The sequence below is a fragment of the Panthera tigris genome, chromosome A1 (assembly GCF_018350195.1).
Source record: "Panthera tigris isolate Pti1 chromosome A1, P.tigris_Pti1_mat1.1, whole genome shotgun sequence".
Lineage (NCBI taxonomy): Eukaryota > Metazoa > Chordata > Mammalia > Carnivora > Felidae > Panthera > Panthera tigris.
In genome coordinates this window covers 9,905,490-9,910,561 of record NC_056660.1, presented here as the reverse complement: position 1 = coordinate 9,910,561, position 5,072 = coordinate 9,905,490, and positions in this window count along the sequence as shown.

Sequence of the window (5,072 nt, the reverse complement as noted above, 5' to 3'; positions counted from 1 at the left end):
CTAGTCTCTATTGAAAAGGGGGAAAAAAAAAAATCAGAAGAGAGGAACTTGTTGCAAACTGGAGTGAATGCTGGCTTCCCTCCGGCCCACTCAAGCCCGTCACCATGGAGACTCCTGAAGGTTCCAGGAATGACTCACGCGATTCGCTGGCGAAGCCTTTGAAATGGAAGCAGCACCCGAGCACAAAGACAAAGTTAGACTGCAGCCCTTGAAGAATGAGCCTTTGACTCCTGATTGAAGGCCCCGGGATGTGGAATCCGGGCTGTGGCAGGGCCCCCAGAATGGCCTTTCCTCCTTCCAGGTCCTTGTTATTAGGGACACTTGCTCCAGAGAGCAAAGGTCGGAAAACACTTTGGCTTTGGAGCGGGCTCTCCCAACACTGCTGGAGAGATTTTGATGTCAACCCCCACCCCCGGGAGTGCAAAGGCTGGAAAGGAGAGGTTGTCCAGGTTGCCCGGGGGGCTGGGAGTGGGGAGGGCTGGGTCTCAGAGGCTGGGGAAGGAGGCTTCCAGAAGCACAGGGCTGGGGAACGTGTGCAGGTAGGCAGGTGCTATGGGCCAGGTGTTTTCCTGGGCGTCTGGAGCTTACTGCCCGCCACCCCCCACCCCCCCCAACAGTCCCTCTGGCTGTGTGAGCTCTCACACTGGGCTCCTGCAGAACTCATGAATGCAGGCCCCGGCGCAGCCGGCCTGGGGCCCCACCCCCGCCACCTGACCAAGGATGTAAAGGCAGAGAGCCACAGAAAAAAACTCAAAGTAGGGACTCGTCCTCTGCCCAGAGTTTTATCTGCTGAACACCCCTGAGAGCAGCCCGGGGAATCAGGGGTCCTGGGAAAGTGCCCTGCCCAGAGCAGCGGCCTGTGCCTCCCCCAGGGAATCTGGGCAGGAGAAACGTGGGCATGACCAGGATCTTCCTGAGGAAACTCCCTTGCCACACATTCAGGGTGCGTCTTTCTTTCTTTGTTAATTTTTTTTAACATTTATTTATTTTTGAGAGAGAGAGAGAGAGAGAGACAGACAGACAGAGCATGAGTGGGGGAGGGGCAGAGAGAGGGGGAGACAGAGAGTCGGAAGCAGGCTCCAGGCTCTGAGCTGTCACCACAGAGCCCGACGTGGGGCTCGAACCCACAAATCGCGAGATCATGACCTGAGCCGAAGTCGGATGCTCAACCGACTGAGCCACCCAGGTGTCCCCGGGGATGCGTCTTTCTTAAGGGCCTCACTGATGCCGCAGGGTCCTCTTGTTCCAGGGCCCACGTCAGCGCCCCAACTTGGGGGGGGGGGTTGCCACTCATGCCGTGGCCCTCCCTTGTCACAGGGCTTGCCTGAGGCATCGAGGCTGGCTCTGGGGACAGCCATGTCAGGCTGGGCTGTCCCCTGGATGGATGGACGCAGCCACGCCCGCCAGCGCAGTGGAAAAGCCTAAGGATGGAGAGAAGCTTCTGGGGCTGAGCCTTGTCTCAGACTGAACAAAAGCACTGAGTCTGAGACTCGAAGGGAACATGCCAGGTTTGCCTCCACAACACTTTCCTACGACCAGAATTCGAGTCCAAAATGCAGGGAAACGACCCCCTTTCTTCCCTGGAAGCTGTGTCTTCCTTCCTCCTCAACCCTAAATCTACATGCTGGTGACTGCAGACCTGCTTAGGCAGGAAAACAAATAAGAAATAAAGGTCTGAGCAGAAGCCGCAGACGTCTCCTCTCAACTATTTATTCTGATTTCTCGACAAGTGAGTTAATTGGATGGGCCCCCGTGACAGACATTCCATACTAAAATTCATAGCTTTCTGCCAAAACAACATATTGTGTGCTGCTATATTTTCCGTGCTGGAACTTGGAACTGACGTGGGTCTTGAGCAGTTTTATGTGGGAAAAGGGAGACCGAAGGCGTAAAACACAGGCGGCAGCTCCCGAGGTCCCAGGCCAGCCTGGGAAGAAGAGCCACAGGCCTGTCCCCTGCCCTTGGCCACGGCCCCTGCTTCCTTTGCTGTTTTATTGCTGCCTGTGCTTTGCAGGGTTGCAGTTCAAAGGGAGCCGCGGGGAGTGAGAAGCAGATGCATCCCTGGCTGGGGCCTCCCTGCAGCCTGGGAAGGACAGGGCTGTCTGGCGGAGGCCTCCGTGGGCCTGGCTGTCCCTGGCGCCGTTGGGTCCTACCACGTGGCCCTGCCCCATGTCCCCATCCCTGTGCTCAGGGCCCACAAACAGGCACCGGGGTTTGGGGGACAGCGGGATGCCTGCTGACTGCTTCCCCAGGGAGGAAGGGCATGGCCGAGAGCAGGCTCAGGGCTCCAGGCACGTGCTCGCCAGCCTTCGGTGACCACCTGCGCCCCCCAGCGCTACCTGGGGGTGCCCTTCCCTTTCAGGCCCCTAGGACACAGTGATGTTTCCCCTCTGATACATCTCTGTCTTCATTTTCCAGGATTTCCTGTCTCATTTCCCTCCATCCGTCTGCCAGGGTCACCCACCATGCTTCTGCCTCCTGGGCCCCTTCTCTGGTCCCCTCACTTTCAAGGAGCACCATGCCGTGATGCCAAGACTGTGGCTCTCCTCCCGGTACTGGGGGCTTCCCCCACTCCCTCTTCCCCACTCTCTGTAGCCTGTGCTGTTGGCACGAAACAGGCAGAGACGAGCCACTGCCCCCCTGGGAGACAGCAGCCTGGCGCTTTCCTCCCCGTCGAAGGCACCAGAACCTCAGCAGCGAGCGGGCAGACGCCAGCCTGGAGTGCACTAGCCAGAGACAAAAGGCAAGCCCCCGACTCCACAGAGCCCCACCAGCTCCCGGGGGCATGCGCCGTGTGGATTCGCCAGTCCTCCGCTGTCACTGTTCCCTGCTCCCTAAGGATTTCCCCGATGTGACTTCATACGGTGTTCTTGTCCACAGCCTCGAGCAGCGCCTAGCCTAACGGCACCCTCCCCGTTCTGCGGGTTCCTCCCTCCGCCTCTCTTGATGCGTCACCTCACTTTTCTCCCTGGCCCATCTCATCGCTGAACCTCCAGGTTCGGGTCGCAGTCCTCTTGTGGTCCCTTGTCCCCTGACACTACCCTCCCTCTGGGCAACCTCACCCACGTTCAGTTACCGCTTCCGGGCAGAGACTCTCTGGCCAGGAGTCCAAACACCCACAGCGACTTCCGGCTGGACCTCCGGACCTCAAAGTTTTAAGGCGACTGAAATTCGGTATGTAGTGAATGAAACAGAGCACCTGTCTTTACGAGTACCCTGTTCTTTGCCTGGGATCACCTGTCTTGAACTGGGCCCCCGTGCACCCAGTCACCCAGACACCTGGAGTCACCCCGGACCCTCCTTCCCATCATCATCACTGTGCCCGGCCCGTCCCCCGAATTGCACCTTCCAAATTACCACATGCCAGGCCCTGAGCTGGGCACACAGAACATCCCCACCACACTCTAGAGGAAACACTCGTTTAACCCCTATCTTAACGATGAGAGCGGCAAGGGTCCGAAAGACTACCCAACAGGCCCCAAATCCCACAAGCGGTGAGTGGTGGCCTTGAGAACCACACTCAGATGAGCTGAACCCAGAAGAGAGGCACACGCCTCCCCGACTCAGCCACAGGCTGCTGTGCACAGTCGAGGACCCGTGAGGAAAAAAGAAGCCATTCCGTAAGGGAGAAAACTGAGGTTCAAAGCCATTCGGAGACCAGGCCCGGGCTCACCAGAGCGACACCCCTCGAGCCTTTGAGGGAATGGGATTCCAGAGCCTTCGGCGACGCTTTCTTCCGCCAAATGCTACCCGAGTTTATAATTCTTGTGGGAAGATTATTCCGGCGATGACGAACAGTCCCTCTGAGTCCCCGCTGACTGCGAATAAAAAGAAGTGGTCCAAGCTGCCGCATGAAAGCTCTAAGCTAGGTATTGAAAAGTCCTTTCCAGATCTGGAGAGCCAGTAGACTCTGCACTCCCTTGCTGAGGGTGTCCACGAAAGCTCTCCCTCGCTGTTTCGGGAAATCCTTTCCAGTGGCTCGGAGACCAAGGATAGGTGGAATGAGTTTGGAAGAATCCAAAACGAGGGTCACGCAGCTGCTGTGTCCCCGCCGTTGCTTTTGGCCCGCACCCGTATTTGATTTGGCACGCGTAGTGTTTCATGAAAATCCCAATCTCTGGCTTCTCCAGAAAGATCAGTTGGTATGACAACCCTGGGCTCTCTGTCCCAGTTGGCATCAGCCCCTGGTGGAGCAAGGCCAGCTTGTCTCCTTGGACAGGGCCCGCACGCCCCGGCCAGCTTAGCTACTGGTGTTACCTTCCTGGCCTCGTTAGCATGCGGGGGTGACGACCTCAGATGACACGGGTAAGGTCGGCCTTGCCAATGTGCACCTGGCCACGTAGCCAAAATCTGGGCCGTGCCAAACTTTGTTAGACAGCACTGGAGCACACACGGCAAGCTGACCCGCTTCTGTGCTGGGAGGGCCCGACGCCCACCGTCTCCACGAAAACAGAGCCGGATCAAGCTGTCTTCCCGCCCAACCTTCTGAGGAGATCAGAAGCGCTTCCCAGGTGTAGAAATACAAAGTCACTTCTCAAACTCACTTCTCCGTCGCGACGGAGTCGCCTGTTGATTTCCGCCTCATGAAAAATCCAGAGCAGGCTGGAGTCTGACAGATAGAGCCCGATCGGCTGTTTACTCTGGTGCTAATCACAATCATGTTTACAGGAAAATGCCTTCATCTGCTTCCAGTGGCTCCAGCCATGTGAGAGCTGTCTTCAAAGTCAATTGCCTGTCATTTTGCTGATTTATGTTGAGCAAACTGCAAGGACCCCTCGAGGTATTTGTAGCTAGCTTGACGATTCCCGGCTTATAAAGTGGCAGTGGGCAGAGCATTTCAGTTCAAATTCCCATCAAGACGGAATTTAAATCCCCAGCTCCGCTGCTCATATTTGCCATGTGAGCACTTTAGATAAGCAGAAACCATCACACCCTAAATGCTGGGGGGACGTACAACCCGGGTTTCTTCAAATGGAGCCTGAACCCAAATCTTTTAGACCTTGGCTAGGAAAGTGATTCTAGCAGTCTTTAAAATCGTGATCACCTAGGCTGTTTCCCAAGAAATACTGGTG